The sequence below is a fragment of the Pseudonaja textilis genome, chromosome 2 (assembly GCF_049901715.1).
Source record: "Pseudonaja textilis isolate UNSWEBS1 chromosome 2, rPseTex1.2, whole genome shotgun sequence".
NCBI classification, from domain to species: Eukaryota; Metazoa; Chordata; class Lepidosauria; order Squamata; family Elapidae; genus Pseudonaja; species Pseudonaja textilis.
This window is the reverse complement of record NC_141991.1, coordinates 182,159,411-182,181,184: the sequence shown is the minus strand read 5'-3', so window position 1 is coordinate 182,181,184 and position 21,774 is coordinate 182,159,411. Positions and strand designations below refer to the sequence as shown.

Sequence of the window (21,774 nt, the reverse complement as noted above, 5' to 3'; positions counted from 1 at the left end):
TAGAATACCTTACGCTACCAGACTTGAAAGTTTGGACCTGGACAACTTAGAACTATGCCGCCTTCGGTCTGACCTAAGCTTAGTACACAAAATTGTCTGCTACAACGTCCTACCTGTCAATTACTACTTCAGCTTCAACCACAATAACACATGGCCAAATAATAGATACAAACTCAAAGTAAACCGCTCCAAACTCAATTGCAGGAAATACGACTTCAGCAACAGAGAGGTCAATGCCTGCAACTCACTACCTGACTCTGTTGTTACTTCCTCAAACCCCCAAAACTTTAACCTTAAACTGTCTACCGTGGACCTCACTCCATTCCTAAGAGGTCTATAAAGGGGGCGGGCATAAGCGCACCAGTGTGCCTACCATCCCTGTACTACTGTTCCCATAAGCGCACCAGTATGCCTACCATCCCTGTACTACTGTTCCCATTTATTCATACTCATTAATTATGTATACACGTATACCTGTTTATACTTAGATGTTTATATGTTATGTTCATACTTGTTTTCTCATACAGGCTAAACTAAATAAACTAAATAAAAAATGCTTACCAAAAGTTGGAGCTGCACCCACAACTGGCAAGTGTTCCACTTTGTATAGAATACATTCAGTCCTAGAACTGATACAGGTTCCTCATTCTATCTATAAGCCAATGCATTATAATTGTAGACCATATTTCTGTCCAAGCTCCTTAATTCCACAAGTGATTTCATTTATAAAGTCAAAGATGACAATCTGATGGGTTTACATGGGTTATGAATGCACTTCTAGGCCAGCAAGTGTTCCCCTTAATCAGCAAACATATAGTAATTTATTTACAGTAATTTATTTCTGTTTTCCTAGCAGGGAAATGAGTCCTTGTCCTGCAAATAGTAAACTATTTTTGTCAGTTTACATATTTTATCTCTCCCTTGTATGCAGTGTTTTGCATCTGACCAACATTATATAGCTGAATTGTTGCTCCGTTTGTGCAACACCATAAAATGTGACACTAGTCCTATTCCTATTGATGGTGGCCTTTTTTGCAACTCATCCTAAATTTTCAGGGAATCCAAAAAAATTGCTTAACATAACAAACACTATGTGAGTTGCACTACTATAGTGCAGTAACTTTTTCTGATCTGATCTCTTCTAGATATATTGGAAGAAGCAATGTTTCCAACCAGGGACGGCAAAGCTGGCTTGTAGAAATGGATGAGTTGGGCAAAATATAGGAGGAGGAGAAATTCAATCATGTCTTAAGAAAGTCACCATCTTCTTTACAGACTTTAAGGCCAATGATTTCCTTGCAATCTTTTTTTTTTCTGGAGAAGTGAAAAATGGCCTTTCAAGATGATCTGATAGAAAATTCCAGCAGGTTTCATTCATCAGGCAGACAAGCCTTCATTAACAGGGTGGTGTGTTCAGCCACCCTTTGGGAGGGATGTAATCCATGGTCATGTGATTGCAACCTTGAGCTCTGGCCCCCACATTGTGAGTTTCTCCTGCTACATCTTCCCCTGCCTGTTAAAATATCTGCCTGGATAGCCTGCCCACCTGGCAGTTCGAAAACATGCAAATGCAAGTAGATAAATAGGTACCACTTTAGTGGGAAGGCAGCAGCATTCTATGTGCCTTTGGTGTATAGTCATGCTGGCCACATGACCACGGAAATTGTCTTTGGACAATGCTGGCTCCCTCGGCCAAGAAATGGAGATGAGCATCATGCCCTAGAGTCGGACATGACTGGACAGGGAAATCCTTATTTTTATATCTAGCTAGCTTTGTATTAACCTTCACTGGACTTGAAAAAAAGGCATGGATAGGATTTTGTTTTTATTTCACACATGGCTTGCTGTGAGTTATATAGATAGATCAGCCTGAGCTTGGTCAGTGTATTTCTTGACAAGACTATGCTACCAAACCCATTCAAGGGAATACACACACTATGCCACAATTTCCTGTAATTTTGGTGGCTGTCAAACCCTCATTGCTAAATACATCATACATTAGATCTTTAAGATACTGGAATATATGAGTTGATCTTCTAGATCAGATCCAACTAGTACAGCAAACCAAGGCATTGCATTTACACCAAGAGAGCCAAACTTGGTATCTGGCATCTGTGAGGAACCTCCCAGATTGAAGATTAAGCTTTACAAGTGGTAACTTCTCCATAGCCGGTCATGCAAGTTTTACGATCCCTTTGCAGAAAATCCAAATATATTACTATGTATAGCAGCACATCTAGGTGTCTTTACTTATATCGCCTATAATTCTCATAGAGAGTGAAATTTATAGGAAGCTAAGTCCAATATAGTTGGGGGGAAACTGAGTTATAAATGCAGCAGTGAGGTTTACACCAACCACAGCTCAATAATCTGTGACATACATACATTTATGAACAGGCAATGGTTACCACTATTCTTTTAATTATAGAATGATATATTTGCAATATACCAGCCCTTCTCATTAAACTGCCCAAGTTAGTTAAGACCATAAAATCTTCTTCTTCCTAGTGTATTTCTGCAAGTGCAGAGTCAGCTTTAGTTAAGTTAGTTAAGTTTAAGTTAAGTTAGTTAAGACCATAAAATCCCTATTAGAATATCAAATACTCAATGAAATTGTCCCAAACCAAGTAAGGCTAGGGGTGGAGGGGGTGGGAAACCCTCTGAAATGATAGCCAGATCATTGCATTCAAAATGCAAATTCAAACTCAAGATAGCTGAGACCCAAATCAGAATTCTGATAGTCAACTGTTTTTTTAAAATGGCTGCTATTGAAAAGCCACCGCTAAGAACCATATGTACCTATGTTGCCCTTTTGATATGAACACATACAAGTACATGGGTTCAGAGTTTATGGGTTTCAGAAGTTGATAGCATTATTTTGGAGGATTTAAGTGTGGTTCATAAATAATCCTTTATTTTCAACATAAACCTTTATAAAGTTCATCATTTCCAAAAGCGCAAAAGATATTGAAATATAAATACTCCCATGTTCACATGGACACATGTGTATATTTTTCTGAACACCCATTTATGTAATTTTTCCCCCCAACTTCCCCGTCTAGCCTACAAGCCTGAAGTTTGCTGGTGTTCAGCTCTCCATGCACTAACCAGATAATGCAATCAAAGTTGGTTAGGTGCTGTTTTTAGATTTCAAGTTATCATAAGTCATAACCTCATAGTGAAACCCAAATGAACTTCATTTTGGATCTACATACAAATCTGATATCCTGTTTAGTTAAATAAAGAGAAGATTGCCCCAAATTCAAGATTGCGCTCAGAATCTTTTTTTTTCTTTTGGCATGTCTGGAATCCAGCTATTTGTGGATTCATTTGTTTTGGAATGCAGTTGCAAGAACTGAACATGCATAAGCTATAAATCTACCTGTGCATTTTAATTGAAAGGTAATTTTCAAATATTTTAAATTAAAACACACACACACTCATACATTTCCTAACATTTTAGATATTTTCCGAAAACATACTCAGCCATAAATAATTGCATGCTGGGTACATGAATTATGTTCTTAGGTATGCAATCCACCATTTGTCAGAATGGATAGAGATTAGCATTTTGCACCCTTCTGAAGACAGTGTTCGTGTTTGGTACCACATGTGAATCTGATAGAGAAACTGGACTAAGCTGAGAACCAAATGAATTCTGTTTTTGCCCCTTTATCTGTGGACTAGGTCAGGAGTCTCCAGCCTTGGCAACTTTAAGACTTGTGGACTTCAACTCCCAGCTTTGCTGGCTGAGGAATTCTGGGAATTGAAGTCCACAAGTCTTAAAGTTGCCAAGGTTGGAGACCCCTGGACTAAGTGATACGACTGAAAAATAGTTCAGATTCCTTCCTTGCTCTAAGATCCCATCAGATTTGTTGGGCATTATTTACTGGAGAACTTGGAAGCAGATCCAGCCCAACCTCTGACGGTTGCAGGACCTCTCAGTAGAAAATATAGGTAGTCCTCAACTCACAACAATTCATTTAGTGACCATTCAAAGTTACAATAGCACTGAAAAAGGTGACTTGTTATGACCATTTTTCATACCTATGACTGTTGCAGCCTCCCCATGGTCATGTGATCAAAATTCAGGCGCTTGGCAACCGATTCATATTGATGACGGTTGCCGCATCCCACAGTCACGTGATCCCCTTTTGCGACCTTCTGACAAGCCAAGTCAATGGGGAAGCCAGATTCACTTAATAACCACATTACTAGTTTAACAACGGCCGCTATTCACTTATCTGTGGCAAGGTTCTAAAAAGGGGGCAAAACTCACTTAACAGCTGTCTTGCTTAGCAACAGACTGCTTTTAGCTCAATGTGGCTGTAAGTCAAGGTCTGGAGGCAGTTTTGCCTATGCTTTTCTCTTTGAAGAAAAGCATAGGGTGCCTGAAAGAGAACTGTATTGTCAGGATTCCAGCAGTTACCCCCATTTAAATCAGGAAACTTAAAAAGGATTTATTGGGAGTTAACATGCCGGCCCTGCCTGTGTGTAGCCGACTCTGAGACACATAATTCCTTGTCATCCTTGACCCTGGTTTTCCCCTCACCCCTGGGTGTATCGTAATTCATATTCTCCAATAGGACACATCCATAGCCAAGAGTCATCAATCATGCTCTCCAGTTAGAATTTTGCACCGCAGAAACTTCAGTCACCTAGGTACTATCTTTGAAAACATTTATGGAATGCAGTTTCAGTTTTGCAAGCTGCTACACTGTTCCCCCATCCCTTTCTGTTAGCAACTCTAAAAAGACCAGAGAAATATTTTATGAATTGACAAGTATATTTTTTAGCCATTCCAATTTATATGGATGCAAAACCATTTGATTCAGATGTCTTGCAGTCCCAGTCTGTTCTTCAACTTTCTATCTCATAATGAGTATGTTTGAAATATTGAAAAGCACTAGCAAAAAGTCAAGTTCTCCAGTAAGTTTGCGAATCAGCTAGGAGCAACCGGTGTAAAACAGTACTAATATCTGTCGGTTAACTATTGTTTGCATATTAAAAAAAAGTTTTTCATTAAAAGTTGACTTGCCGTTAAGTCTTTTGGGGATTGGATTTTATTAGATGTTATTCTAAAAAAGGGTATGTGTTATGTCACATCCAACAAATGCTTGAGGGGGAAAAAAAGAACCATAAGAGACTTGGTTTGGGGGAAAGGGTCTTGAAAAGCAAAACTTTGACACGTGAACAGTTATCATATTTACGCAGTTCAAGAAATAAATGACTAGATTGGTTTCAGTTCTTATAAATTCAGTTCAGCAATGCTGAACTTCCAATTTTTTTCTTTTTAAACTAAAGGGCAGCAGCAATCCAAAACTGCAGGAGGCTCTTAAAGATGAAAAGATATATTACTGTATAAATCAAATAGTTTTATGTATTTATTTTTCATAGGTCTGTTTTAGATCTTCCCCTTCTTTTAGAAGATCAGGGGAGCAACATGCATACATAAAGATAAAGAGAGAGAAATGCCAAGGAGAACACGAGAGAAAGAGACTGAGAGACAGAGAGACAGAGAGAGAGACAAAGGGGTTATAGAGACAGAGAGACAGAGAGAGACGAGAGACACAGAGAGAGAGAGATGGAGAAAGAGTAGGATACAGAGAGAGAGAGAGACAGAAAGAGACAGAGATGGAGAAAGTGGGAGAGAGGGAGAAAGGTAAGGAGAGAGAGAGAAAAAGAAGAGGGAGAGAGAGAGAGAGAGAGAGAGAGTCAGAGACAGACAGAAAGAGCTAGCGACAGAGATGGAGAAAGTGTGGGAGGGAGGGAGAGAATTTGTGATAATTATCAGTGATAAATGTGGATAATTTAGATAAATATGGATAATACTCCATATTTTCTCAAAAGTAAGCCTCCTTGAATTTAATGGGATTTATTCCCAAGGAAACATGTGGAAGCATGTTATAAGGATGTAGAATATTACCACGGGCAAAATTAGAAAAGAAAACCCCTTCTCCAGAGGTATATCTGATGTTTCCATACCTATCTAATTAATGAATTGATTGCTAAGCTAAATAATATAGCAGTGAGACACTAGAAATCAGTCTAATGTCTTTATCCCAAAAACATAGAAACATCAGGACTGATCAAACAAAATTCAGCAATTGAACATTCATGGGCTCGCTTTAGAATTCCTCTGGGGGAGATAGTCAACTCTTTGCTCAATAAGAGAACCTCCTGAAAGGTGGAAAAGTTCTCCGCTGGCTTCTGACTCTCATCTCTTTTACACCACTCCCTTAATGTTAAAGAACAGCTGGCATTTGGAGGCATTTCACCTCTGAGACTTGAGGTACGCATGCAGGGGTGGGATTCAATTTTTTTAGCAACCGGTTCTGTGGGCATGGCTAGGTGGGCATGGCCATGTAACTGGGTAGGCATGGCGTCTTCTTATTTTGCATCATGAGCAATAAAGACTGACTGGGTGGGGAGGGGAAGGCGGAGAGAGGCGTGGTCATCTGGGGACATGATTTGCCGGTTCTCCAGTCTGCACAGAATCATAATAACCGGTTCTATAGAACCGGTCCGAATGGTAGAATCCCACCCCTGTACGCATGATAGCCGATTTTGTTGTAGGAGCCTTTGGGTTCCATGCTTCTGTGCAGGGGCTCCAAAGAGGTCATATTGTGAAATCATGATTGAAGTATGTGAGCTGCAATACAAAGCTTTAACAGCGATATGACAACCACCATCTTGCCTTTTTTTGACACACAAACACACACCCTGCCCACGCCCCCAGATGTTGCTGTATCCATTATTTGGTCTAATCACCTTGAACTATAATTGAAATTGGAAGTGAATATTATTTCTGGTGAAAACCAGTTCTACAATTTGCTGTTCTGTGCCAAAGCATTGGCACATATTACTGAAATATACTGGGAGGTTCTGGATTTTAATATCGGTAGAAAGTTTTCTACTTGAATGGTTTCTCTGTACCCTCCACAATTGTATTAATCTCTTTCAAGTTGCTCTTCTTTTGTTTCCCTTTCTTCTAAGGTAAATCAAACCCGGTATTTATTGGGCAGAGTTTCTGGTGCTTCAGTATCCTTTTTAAAAGCATTTTTGATATTCATTGAAGATAATTTTCAAGCATGGTAGATTTGGTTTAAAAAGACAGCATCACATGGAGAATTTTGCCACCCAATTCTCTCCCAAAAAGTATAAATCACATTTATATATCTATTCAACTACAGCTAAAATTGAAAAATCTTTTCTGTATATACTCAAAAGATGTCTTATATCCCATCAGCATACAGATAAAATAAATCCCTTTTTATGACCCCGTAATCCCTAAATTTGGGGTAGAGTGTGGGTGACTGGATTGAGCTGAGCATTTACTGGCCCGATGCCCTCCCTGATGCCACGTGGAGTTCGCAGCAGATATTTTTTTCTTTATACCCCAAGAGAGAAATATCTGCCACTACTTGGAATTGAATTCTCAACCTTACAAGTGGGAGTCTTCACCATTAGACCACCACACTGCTCCCCATTAGCACACAGATAAAGTTAGGATTTTTGTCTTCATGTGTACAGTATCATTTTACTTTTGTTTACGTTGCACTCATAATGCTCATTCATCACCTCGTCTAGAGAAAGGCCTTTGAATTCGCTGGCCCTCCTTTTCTGTTTAATCATCCTAGATAATTTGATGTCATTGGTAAAACCATCTCAGTATCCAGCATTAATGCCAGCTCTTTTATTATTCAGTGGTTCTTAAGTTAATCATGGCCAAGTGATTAACTTTCAGTTCATACTAGCTAGGTTACATTGGATGATAATGTCTTGCTATATTGATGCCATTGTCAATGTAATGGGTGTTTTTACTTCTATTCATTAGACCATGTTGATAACAAAAGATCCAGTGACCTGTTAAATCCCTAGAATTAAACAGTTTTCATAAGTAAAAGCCAACATAATATATTCTTAGGATTTTTATAAAGGTTACAAATCTGTTTCAGGAGCTGAAACACCTTTTTCATGTAATAATAATTGCTAAGGTGTCCTGAACCTAGATTAATATAATAATTAGGATAAAAAGGCATGTATGTACACTCTTTTGCATATGTCCTGTATTAAACTAAATTTCACATTGTCATATACCAATAGGAACATTATTTCAGTAACTGGAATGTCAATAAACAGATTTATAATCATTTATTCAGTATTGCTTTAACTGAATAAGATTTAAAATGGGGTCTACAATTTAATTATTAAGCAAGTTCTTACTTGTCACTGCCTTTTACCATCTTTAGTTATACTTATATGCAGTTGTTCAAATAAGTAAGCTAAAATAAAAGCAAGAGAAAAAGAAAAATCCATTCTCCTCCTTAAAAAAAATATTAATCAAAAATAATTAGAAGAGATACAGCGATATGCAGAAGTAAAAGAAGTGTTTACTTCTGCAGCTATACAGGAGTTGCTGTTTGTATTAGTATAAATTTGCTTATTCATTCAAGGTATTTTGAATAACTATAGAAATATAATGGTTTGTTCTTATTTGTAGCAGATAATTGTTTTCTCATGTTGTCATCTTGGAATCTAGGCAATGATCCTGCAAAGATATTTTACTAATCTTTTAGATTCCCTAAAAATTCTTCGTCTACCATAGATAGACTGTGAATGATTATGAAATAGAAGCAAAAAGATAAAGAATACGGAAAACTAATTACTGTTGTACCGTTGTCTGGATTTTTAAAGTCTGGATCATACAGTAGTACTTAATGTTTTAAATTAAAAGGATGGTTTAAAAATTGAAATGTTTTAATTTCTGGAAACCATAGTGACAATCTAGGAATGTCTTATACATCCCTTTATGCTTTTTTAGTAATCATTCAAAGCATTCAAAATTAATATTAATGGTTTTCTGCATAATTCTATGATAAACATCATTTGAAGTGGAATTGTAAAATTATCTTCAGATTTAATGTTAGGTGACATGAATTAAGGTTCCCAACTTGTATGGTACATATAATTTCTACTCCCTTAAAGAGACTGTAGATTTTTTGCATTTGTAAAAAAGAGCCTTTACATGAAAATATTTTTCCTGTAATTTTCATTCTTTATTTAATTATGTGCAATTAAATTTCCTTAGAGAGAAATTCCATTGTATTCAATGGACAACCCCCAAGTAAATAGGACTATATCTTATAGAATTATTCTACATCTCATAGAATTATTATTTCTTTTAAGCCTGTTATAGCCATGAGTTGAATAGGATTAGATTAATCTCTATCTCAACCTACCTTCTCTGGCATTATTATTACGGATGATAAGTAAATACCACTGAGTATGAAGCTTGATCCTACATAAGAATCACAGCTCCTAATTTCTAACATTTTAACAGGTACAAGCATTCTTAGATTTATGTAGTTCCTGTGAAAATGCAGAAATTTCTTGTGTGCGCATCAGAGATTTTTTTTTGCAAAAGCAGATATGGAAACAGACACATAAATAGACACAAGAGAAGCAAAGTATAAATGCAAATGATAAAAATAATAATGATGATGATGATAATAAAAACTTTATTACGGTCACAGACCAGCAATAGACAAAATTATCATTGTTTACAATAGTGTTAAAAGATATTTCTAATAATAATAAGTAATAACGTCTACAATAATAAAATACATGGTATCAAACGGTATGGTTCTTGCCCTTGGTTAAGGACTAAATAAATACTCCAGAATATTTTCTATTTTTCCTATATACTGAGATATATACGTTCCAAAAGATATTTTTAAGCTTTTAACTCTTTCCACATCCTTCTAAATATGTGTTGCCCAATCTGCTAGAGATGCAACTTACTACAATTTCCTCAGATCAGATTGGGAAGGTGTTTGAAATAATCTTGAGAAGTCTTATGGGCTGGCCTATGGCCAAGATCATTAAAACAGAAAAATCTGTGATAACGAAGCTATGCAATGACAAGCTGATGCAGGAAAAATGGTTTTGCACTATGAGCATCTTTGGACAAGAGTCTGAGTCAGTTTACTTCTGTGGGAAGCCACCCCCTCCTAGAAGAATGAAATATTTTAGGAAATATTAAAAAGGCAGATTATATTTCCCTAAAGGAGAAGTAGAGACAAAAAATGCTCTTGGAGACAGAAAGCATCCCCCAAGTCTTTCTTAATAGCCCCCAGCAGATATTTTGTGCTCATTGAGAAACACTGGGTCAGCCTACCTACAAAACAAAAGACTTCCAGCTCCAGGATGATGGGATTAAGACATGACCCCTCAGGACATAATAGGAGTAACCCACTACCATCTAGCAGCAGAGCTAATCACATTGCACAATCTTCTGGAGACATTGCAGCACCATCCAGGCTTCAAACAAACTTAGCTCAGACAACCTATAGAACCAGCTATGACCCTTACAACAGCCAACAGAATACATGTTCTTGCACAGGAACAGGAAGTTCAAGGGCAAAGCCCAAGAGAAGGTATAAAAGCCACCCACTCTCAACTCCATGTGGTCAGCTACCCAAAACCATGCGCTTGGTGTTCTGTTCATCATTAAACCATCTTTCCAATCAGCCTCCATGCTTCTAGTGTCTTTCTACCTGCTTGGAACTGAACCACATGGATATTTCTTCCAACACTTCCAACATCGGTGGAAGTACCTAAAGTTAAACCACTTTAGGCCGATATTTTTAAAATTATGCTTTAAAATGGAAATGTTTTAATTTCTGGAGAAATAAGTGACAATTTAGGAATATCTTAGATACACTGCTCAAAAAAATAAAGGAAACACAAAAATAAGACATCCTAGATCTGAATGAATGAAATTTTCTTATTAAATACTTTGTTCATTCCATAGTTGAATGTGCTGACAACAAAATCACACAAAAATTATCAATGGAAATCAAATTTAGCAACCCATTGAGGTCTGGATTTGGAGTTACACTCAAAATTAAAATGGAAAAAACACTACAAGTTGATCCAACTTTGATGTAATGTCCTTAAAACAAGTCAAAATGAGGCTCAGTAGTGTGTGCGGCCTCCACGTGCCTGTATGACCTCCCTACAACACCTGAGCATGCTCCTGATGAGGTGGCGGATGGTCTCCTGAGGGATCTCCTCACACACCTGGACTAAAGCATCCCCCAACTTCTGGACAGTCTGTGGTGCAACGTGGCATTGGTGGATTGAGTGAGACATGATGTCCCAGATGTGCTCAATTGGATTCAGGTCTGGGGAACAGGTGGGCCAGTCCATAGCATCAATGCCTTTGTCTTGCAGGAACTGCTGACACACTCCAGCCACATGAGGTCTATCATTGAGATGCATTAGGAGGAACCCAGGGGCAATCGCCCCAGCATATGGTCTCACAAGGGGTCTGAGGATCTCATCTCGGTACCTAATGGCAGTCAGGCTACCTCTGGCAAGCACATGGAGGGCTGTGCAACCCCCTAAAGAAATGCCACCCCACACCATTACTGACCCACTGCCAAAACGGAGGATGTTGCAGTCAGCAGAATGTTCTCTACGACGTCTCCAGACCCTGTCACATCTGTCACATGTGCTCAGTGTGAACCTGCTTTCATCTGTGAAGAGCACAGGGTGCCAGGGGCGAATTTGACAATCTTGGTGTTCTCTGGCAAATGCCAAACATCCTGCACAGTGTTGGGCTGTAAGCTCAACCTCCACCTGTGGACGTCGGGCCCTCATACCACCCTCATGGAGTCTGTTTCTGACCGTTTGAACAGCCACATGCACGTTTGTGGCTGCTGGAGGTAATTTTCCAGGGCTCTGGCAGTGCTCCTCCTGTCCCTCCTTGCACAAAGGCGGAGGTAGCAGTCCTGATGTTGGGTTGTTGCCCTCCTACAGCCTTTTCCACGTCTCCTGATGTACTGGCCTGTCTCCTGATAGCGCCTCCATGCTCTACACTGACAGACACAGCTATGCTGTGTCACACTACACTGACAGACACAGCAAACCTTCTTGCCACAGCTTGCATTGATGTGCCATCCTGGATGAGCTGCACTACCTGAGCCACTTGTGTCGGTTGTAGACTCCGTCTCATGCTACCACTAGAGTGAAAGCACCGCCAGCATTCAAGAGACCAAACCATCATCCAGAAAGCATAGGAACTGAGAAGTGGCCTGTGGTCACCACCTGCAGAGCCACTCCTTTATTGGGGATGACTTGCTAACTGCCTATGCTTTCCACCTGTTGTCTATTCCATTTGCACAACAGCAGGTGAAATTGATTGTCAATCAGTGTTGCTACCCAAGTGGACAGTTTGATTTCACAGAAGCGTGATTGACTTGGAGGTACATTGTGTTGTTTAAGTGTTCCCTTTATTTATTTTTTGAGCAGTGTAGTATACTACATCCCCTTATGCTATTTTACTAAACCTGTATGCAATTGCATTTCTTCTGCTTATCTCAGAATGATATTTATGGTTTGGCTTAAATTAAAAGGGTGGTTTTAAAACTGTGCTTTAAAATTTATTTTTTTTTAATTTCTGGAGAACTCAGTGACAAATTAGGAATATCCCCGCCCTCCCCCCCCCGATGCTATTTTGTTAATTCTGTACGCAATTGCTTATCTCAGAGTGATATTTATGGTGCGTCAGTGTGAGGCTGTAACTAACTTTTATACCCTGTTGTAAATAGACTCGGATCCCTGAAAACAGACAAAAATTTCTGCAGCGATTGATAAATTGTGATAGTTATATAGCCGATGCTGCAAGACATTAAAATATCTAAATATTCCTGATAAACTGTGATAAACTGTTCCTAAAAAACAGTGTCTGAACAAATCATGTAAGCACAATTTTTCAAGTTACTGAATTTATCAGATATCTGTGTTTGAGAAGCCTTGTCTAAGCTCTCTCTGTGGAATCTTGCTCCTTAGGATAAAACAACAACTACAACTACAACAATTTAAATTTGAAAGCTGAACCTTGCCAAATAATACCTGTCTTCTGTTTCTTTAATATTAGCCTTTGAAAAGGATGCAATGTCTGATGTATCATTTGTCTGCAACAGTTATGAACAAGGAGAATTGTATTTCTCCAAGAATTCAACATGTAGCTAAAGCATGTTTGTAAAGAATGCTTTATTCACAAAATTTGGACTGGTTTTTAGTTCTCTGCATAGATTTCAAGCCGGAGTTAGTTAACTCTATTATTTTACCATTGGCCAAAATGAGGAACTGGGAAAGAACAATTACGGATGAGAGTCTTCTGGGACAATGGACCAGGGGCAAACTCCCAAATTTCCAGTAATGCCTGAGGCCAGCAGGTTGAGACATGGTACCATCCTTTTGGAAAAGGAGGGATTAGTCACTCTGGGAGTGGCTGTCTGTTCTTTTTTTTTTCTCCCCTCCAAAAGCGGCTGCTCCCTGGAAATTATTAAAGTGATGCCAGTTTGGGTGATGGCACCTTGATTTCTTCTCCATTCCGCTTATGCACCCAATAATTGCTGCAAAAAGCTTTGAAAAGCAGGAAGATACAGTCCTAAAGGTGCTTTTTCAAAAGACAACTGGACTCTGGGTTTTTTGGGGGTGGGGGGGAGACAAAGCCCAGTTGTCTTTTGAAATAGCACCTTTGGGACAACCATGATCTAGATAACTGAGAATCTCCATAGAGTAGAGTAGAGTAGAGTAGAGTAGAGTAGAGTAGAGTAGAGTAGAGTAGAGTAGAACAGAACAGAATAGAAATAGAATTCTTTATTGACCAAGTGAAACTGAACACACAAGGAATTTGTCTTCGGTGCATAAGCTCTCAGTATACATAAAAAATATATTCATCAAGAATGATAAGATACAACACTTAGTGATAGTCATAGGATGCTAAATAAGCAATCAAGTCATACTAGGAAATTAAATAAAACAATATAAATCGTAAAGATAAAAGCAACAAGATCATAGTCATAAGTAGAAGGAAATAGGGAACAGGGAGGATGAGAAGAATAATAGTAATGCAGTCTTAGTAAATAGTTTGACTGAGTGACAGATAGACAGGAAGATACAGCATCTGTAAAATCAATGACCTACATCCCAACCACTTCCTGGTTTTTTCCTGTCCGCTTCAGCCTAGAAAGAGATGTGGGAGTTGTCAAATATCTCCTGCAGTTTTTAATGATGATTTGATGGTAGATGATAAATATGGGTCCATTCTAAGACATCAGACAAGTTTTAGTTTATCCCTAGAGCTCTCACAGTATAAAATCTTTCATGTAAAATACTATATATGCACATATTGCTTACACCACTTTTCCCATGCTGGAGCAGTACAGCTTGGCCCACAACCAAACAAACCAGTACAATGTGCATGATAACGCGGGATTCCTGCATTCCATAGTAAACTGAGCTTTGGTGTAAATCTGACTTTTTTGTGCCCACAATAAATAATTTAATCTAACTGAGCCATGTCCTTGAAGGTCCTTTTGGAAGCCAGAGTCAGAGTGTGAAGATGTTACGAAGTCTGATACTCCACCTTTTCCCTTCTCACTGCATTGTACTTTATGCCAATGCACAATATTCACTATCCATCAAAACCACTGGTCCCATAAGTGGAAGCATATGGGAAAACACTGAGATTACTCTTGGAAATGTATTTTACTTGACTAGGTTTGCTTCCTTAAAATTATCCAGCTGGGAGTTTTGAATACAGAACAATACCTCTAAGAGGGATACCCAGAGTAGCATCATTCTTCTCCGGAGAAAATCTTGACTAAAACAAAATAGCATTCCTATTTTTTTTTTCAGCTATGCTCTCCTTGCCTGCCCTTCTCCACCATGCAGACACATCTTCAGTATTTCATAATGAAAATCCAGAGTTCTGTAATTTAAACATTTGTTTAGAAAAAAAGAAGGGCCTGTCCCGCTTCCTGAAGAAGAGGAGTAGTACAGGATTTTAAACATGACCATGATAACTTGCTGTAAAACATTGCCCTAAATACATCTCCCTATAAGCGTTCATTGTATAGGTTAGAGGTCTCCAAACTTGGCAACTTTAAGACTTGTGGACTTCAACTCCTGGGAGTTGAAGTCCACAAATCTTAAAGTTGCCAAGTTTGGGGACCCCTGGTATAGGTAGTCAACAGAGGATCTCTTAAAGTTATTTTGGCATTCCAGGGGAAGCAGTGAAGCTTCCTTGGTAGTTGTCCCTTGCCCAGTTCTGAAATCTTTTCCCAGGGAAATTCAGATAATGCTGGACAAAGAGCTTTACTTGCAGATATAAGATTAGTGTTGCTGACTTTATCCTGTATTTATGCTTTTGAGCCCTTGGGGTCGTTATGTTTTGTAGCTGCATAATAGACTGAATGCAACTCTTTTTTTGATGCTCTGATTTTCAGTGGGATGTTTTTAATGTGTTTGTAACCGAAATATTTTATATTGCTTTGTAAAATCATTTTAGGAAATGATGTGAAAGTGAACTCCTTTTTTTAATTAAAGAAAGCACCCGCAAACTCCCAGAGCAACACACATACACACATTCTGAAATCTTATTTCCCATGGCAAGACTGGAAATTGGGCTCATCCCTGCAGATAGATGTCGGAGGCAACGTGCCAAATGCTGAACTACTGTAAGGCATTTTTTAATCACAAGCTTCTCTTCTCTATGTTGAAAGAAGTGGGGCTATGCCTTATTCCACATAGTCACCCCATAGAGATGGAATTCTTGATGTACTTATGTGGGAGTAAATGCCAATAAATACCATAGGGTTCATTTTTGAAGAGTGAGGTGTAAGATTATGAAACAAAGCTGCTTGCTGTTTACTTTCTAATTAGAACTTATCTGCAGCCTTTCTTTGCACGTAAAACTTTAGATCAGGAGATATTTCATTCTTTCTTCAATACAGAGGAAAAGTGAAAGCAAGGAAAGAACATTTTTGTTCAGGAGAAAAAGAAAAGGAACGGGAAAAAGAAATGAAGGGGAAGGAGAAAGAGAGTAGAGGAGAAAAAAGGTGGATTGCTTCTAAGGCAGTGGTCCCCAACCTTTTTTGTACCATGGACTGGTATAATCCATGGACCGATCCACAGACCGGTACCGGCATCAGCACGCACGACCAAGGCAAGGGGAGCCGAGCTACCGGCCAACCAGCTGTCCCCCACTTCTCCCCGCCACCTGCAACTCCTCCTTTGTACCTTCTCGCGGTTGAAGGGGTTTTCGGGCTCCTTCTTAATCTCCTCCTGAGTAACGCGAGACTCTACCGCCATCGGGACGGGTCTTCATTCAAAGCCGCCCCCCCTCTTCGACAAAACTATGGTGAAAGGATTCCTTCAGCACCCAAATGCCGCTTTCCAACCGACGACCGACAAGCTCACCCAGAAGCACTTTCTCAAGTGCTGTCGAAACAAGATGGCGGTGCCCAAGCAAAATAGGCAGCCCGGTACAAAATGATCCATGGAGCAGTACCGGTCCAGGGCCCAGTGGTTGGGGACCACTGTTCTAAGACATTTTACTGGCAAATGTTTAAAAAAGAGATATTTCCTTCTGCGTCTGATTAATTTGTTCACAACCTCCCAAAGCAGGGAGGTCATCAAGTGAAGATCCAGCTATTCCCAGTGAGGGGTAATCAAGCAGGATATCTGTTATCTGCTTGATTGAGTTTTGAGGTTCTTCTTGGCTCCCTGACCAAAATAATCAATGCTGCTTTCAGGGGATTGAAATTATTAATTGGCATATATTTATTTCCTTTGGAAGTGAGATGCCAGAGGGAAAAATGATTTTGTGTAAGTTTCCTTTGATTATATTTTATTATGAATGAATAATTATCATATCAAATGTTTTAGGAACTCGCCCGCCCCCCAAACAATGCCATTCCAGTATCTATTTTCATCATTGTTCAAATCTGGGGTCAGGAAGGTCATCTGCAGGGTGAGTTTAAAAAAAGTCAAGATGGCAGCTGTCATTTTTTACTGCATAGTAGTGGCCATCTTGAGAATTTGACCTGCACTGTAGATCTCCCCAAGTTAAAGGATAGCTTATGATTTGTCATACAGGGAATATTGTGGCTCAGTGAAGAAAATACAGTTCCATGAAAATGGTAGTAATTTAGGTGATATATTAACATTTTAATTTTAAACTTCATTTTGGGCATCTGCAACGTTTTTCATATAGCCTCTCAGAAATGTTAATAAGATATAGGGAAAAGATGGTTGTTTAATTAAGATGAATGCAATATACAGAATAAGCTGCATCTGATACTCGTAGTAAATGCCACAATTCACAACTGAAACAGATTCTGAAACCTCTGAGCAAGAAGTCAATATCAAATTTACTTGAGGAATACTAGAGCTGTAACATATCACAGGAAAAAAATCATAAAAACTGCGTAACTTGTCATCATTCATACAGGCAACAGCCTCTTTGTTTCCTGGGTAAGTAACGTAATAGAAAGAATTTAAAAAAAAATTAAAAAGAAGAGATAGGGAAAGAAAGGGTTATCTAGTAAAATTATTTTCTCTTTACTGCTCCATAACATTTTAAATTGAATAACTATCTTTGGTATCATTATATTTGTTCATTGTCATTTGCTCTTTATGGCAAAATTTTCCAATCTGGTCTATGAATAAAATAAAATAAAATATAAGCAATGAACAATCTGGGATTCATAATTTTCTTCCTAATTATTAACTGTCAGATATTATTGCTTAATAGAACATGTATCTGTCAAATTTATTCTAAAGAAGAAATGGATTTAAAATGTGTAATTGAACGAAATTATGACCAAACTTTCTTACAAACTCATGTAACCACCAAATACTAGAATTCGTTTTATAGACTGCATTTATTTTATTTCTCTCAATAAATTATTATTTATTCAGGATTATTAGAGTTCAATTATTAGAGTTCATACAAAATATATAGATCATATTCATACAAGTATATTATAGAATTAATATAAATACAACTTGGCTGCTATTTTATTTTATTTTATTATTTTATTTATCTTACTGTTTTAATTATTTTTATGACTGTTCACTGCCCAGAATCACTGGTTTCAGATGAGCAGCTAAACTAATTGATTTATATACAGTAATTAAATAAAGGGCACGATCCAAGCCAACTTAAGAACCCCCAAGCCTCACTGATTTTAATGAAGGAATTCACAGCACAAGCCTAAGCCTGCTGATTGAAACATAACCCCCATTGTTTTCATAAGATTATTAGCGACACATTATTTTGTTAACTTAGCAAAATAATTTATTAGATGTTAATCCTGTACCAGTTACAGCCAATCGTTTTACTAAATGGAAACAGAAAATGGTTTCGAGAACTGTACGTGGTAAGAAATACATGAAATGAAAGTTAAAGTCTTGAAAGTTGATTTTTTTTAACACCCCCAGCCAAAATATTTAGAATCTATTTCTCCATAAATTAGTTTTTAAGCTTATTTCATTATTCACTCAATATAAGAAATTGCTTTGGGCTTATTTACATTGCATATCTTTATTGGTTGCAGTATATAGTATATAGTTTTGTATATAGTTTTAGTTTTGTATATAGTTTTAGTTTTGTATATAGTTTTCCTTCAGTGGCATCTACACGTGTACAAAAGGATAAGGTTTGGGGACGGACTTCTGATATTCCATCTGCCAGATTGCTGATTTTCACCCACAAACACAGGCACAGATGCATACCTGTGGATGCTGCTATTTCCCACAAATAATTTTAGTTTCTTTATAAGTGTATTAGAAAAAGATTTCTAGGTTTCCTACTTAAAAATAAAAGATTACTTGACCATCTGAATAAAAGGAATGACTAAACTGCAATATAATCAGCGATGGGATTCAGCCAGTTCTAGCCGGTTCAGGCAAACTGGTAGTGACAATTCTGGCTCGCCCCTCCCGCCCTGCCCGCTCCGCTCAGTCACTCCTCATCTTGTCCGCTCACCTGGCATAGGTGCTCCTGCCCTCTGTCTGGCTCCCATATAATTATTGGGCAAGATTATCCTCAGTGCCAGTTTGGTGTAGGGCAACTATGGCCCTTTTATGGACTGTGGACTTCAACTCCCAGAATTCCTGACAGCTGGAATTCTGGGAGTTGAAGTTCATAGGTTGTAAAAGAGCCATAGCTGTCCACCCCTGGTGTAATGGTTAAGTCATCAGGCTGGAAACCAGGATATGTCAAGTTCATAGGTTGTCCCACTTTGGGTACAAAGCCTAGTGACTTTGGCTAGTCCCTGTCTCAGTCTAGGAAGAAGGCGATGGCAAACTACTTCTAAAAAAACCTTGCCAAGAAAACTGCAGGGACTTGTCCAGGCGGTCTCTGAGAATTGGACATGATTGAACAGAAGAAAAAGAAAAGCGATTATTCCAGTGCCACAGAGGTGCTGACAGATCAGTTTGTTGCATGCTACCACTGACTTCATTATAAGCTGTACAGTATGATATCATGGGTGACACCCCAAATAGACGCAGCTATTTGCAAGCCTCCCCAGCCTAAATGATTGATCACGGCCTTAACGTAAAACTGGTGATATAATTTTGGTACCAGATAGCTCAATTTTTGAGAATCTCTTGGGGTTTTATTCCAGTCACCCAACTTATAAGGGAGGTTGAGAATCTCTTGGGGTTTTATTCCAGTCACCCAACTTATAAGGGAGGTTGTTTTAAGATCATCCCTGGCATGGCCCACCCTCTGTGAGAATAGGTGTGGGATTTGGTTGATGTGTGTTCATCTATAAATCTTTCCCATCCGATTTCTGTAATACAGACATGCAATTTAAGCACACACACAAACACACAAATATAAATGCATGTGTACAGATATGAATGTGTCTTGTCAGCTATAGATTGCCCCGTTTCAAGTGGTGGAACAATTGCTTCCTGTTCGGTAAGAATAAAAAGCAATCCAGTGCCAGGGAGCAAATTCATTCAGGGAGGGAATGAGCAGAAAAGCTCACTATTAATAAGAGAAAGCTGGGAAAATTTAAAAGAAAATCCCTAACAAATTCTCCCTGCCTCCTAGAATGTTAAAAACCTGAAACTAAAATAATATAAAATTCAGCATAAAATAAAATAAAATCTAGCATGAGATAAAATAAAATATGAAATCACATCAAATAAAATTGTTTTTCATTGGTGGTGCCTTAAGAAATAACAGTGGAGATGAACAGATAGGAGACGGCAATTGTGAACTGGAATTCTTTGTGCCTGAAAACCTGCAATTTATTTGCAAGAAATGTAAAATCAGACCAATCCAGGAAGAAAAACAACTCATAAAGGACTAGAACGGGGAATGGCCATTCTTCAACTGATGAGAAAGAATAAGGATTTATCAAAGAAAGAAGGTACTGCATGAAACAGTACAAACTGAAACATGGTAACTTTAGGTTGTGGGGCCTTCAATTTTTAATAGATGATAGAGAGAGAGAGAGAGAGAGAGAGAGATATGATAGAGACAGACAGACATTGATTCTATCTATCTATCTATCTATCTATCTATCTATCTATCTATCTATCTATCTCTAATATATATATATATATATATATATATATGTATATATATATATATATACATATACATATAATACACACACACACACACACACACACATACACATATACATATGTGTGTGTGTGTTTTCTTAAGTTTTCGCAGGTACTTGATAATATATAATAATATAATATAATATAATATAATATAATATAATATAATATAATATACATATACATATACATATACATATACATATATATACATATATATACATATATATACATATATATATATATGTATGGCATTCGGCTTTGTTCAGGTATTTTCCCATGTCATTGTAGTTGTGCTTTTCAAGTTGTAGCAACGTTTCGGCAGAATCTCATCTGCCATCATCAGGCTTCTGTATATCTATAAATATAAAATATATATCTATATATCTTCTGTATATCTATAAATATAATATATATCTATATATATAAAATACTAAAAGTGGAATGATACAGAGAAGATTGCATGCCCCCTGTGCAAAGGATGATACGCAAAATCATGAAGCGTTAAGGGTTAGGGTTAGGGTTAGGATTTGCACAATCACGAAGCCAAAAGCACCAGCCTGAAGATGGCGAGTGGGACCTCGTTTAAACTTCTTCTTCTTCTTTTTCTTCAGCGTTTGTCTCGCGCTCGGGCGAGGTCCGCTAATGTCCTTGAGTACTGCTTCCACACCTCTCTGTCTGCCACGTGTGTCGGGTCTGCCTTCGCGATCTCTAGATCGGCCTTGATCGTGTCCATCCAGCGTTGTTTAGGTCTACCACGCGGTCTCGCTCCTCCGACAGTCACCTTCATTACAGATTTGATGATGGATTCTTCCTTGGCGCGCTCACGTGGCCGAACCATCGTAGCCGGGACTGCCTCATGACCGTGGGGATGGGCACGACGTTGAACCGTCTACGCACTTCTTCGTTCCTGACGCGATCGAGTAGGGTGAGGCCTACCGACCATCGGAGCATTCGCATCTCCATTATCTGGAGTCTGCTTTCGGCTTCTTTGGTCGTCGGCCAGCACTCTGCGCCGTATATGGCCACGGGCGCACCACAGAGTTATAGATTTTCGCCTTCAGGCGCATCGGCATCTTCTTGTCACAGAGGACGCCCGTGACGGACTTCCATTTGCCCCACGCTGCATTGATCCTGGCTGCCACCTCAGTTTGTAGTAGGCCTTCTTCCCCAAGAGTAGTTCCCAGGTACTTGAAGGTGGAGGCGCGCGGTAGCTCCTGCCCGTTCACGTGGATGGAGCCTGTCATTTCATTATCAGTGGTCAGGTATTCGGACTTCTTTAGGTTCAGCCGGAGCCCGAACTGCTCGAGGCGGTCGTGCCACTGT

The 21,774-nt window shown here is 38.6% G+C and overlaps 1 non-coding gene across 1 annotated transcript; it reads left to right on the top strand.

Annotated features, from left to right (window-relative positions):
• Positions 1–20,860: 20,860 nt before the first annotated feature.
• Positions 20,861–20,964, top strand: LOC113448053 (U6 spliceosomal RNA). The gene has a single exon (XR_003375693.1). It is a non-coding gene; the product is annotated as a U6 spliceosomal RNA (small nuclear RNA).
• Positions 20,965–21,774: the final 810 nt, after the last annotated feature.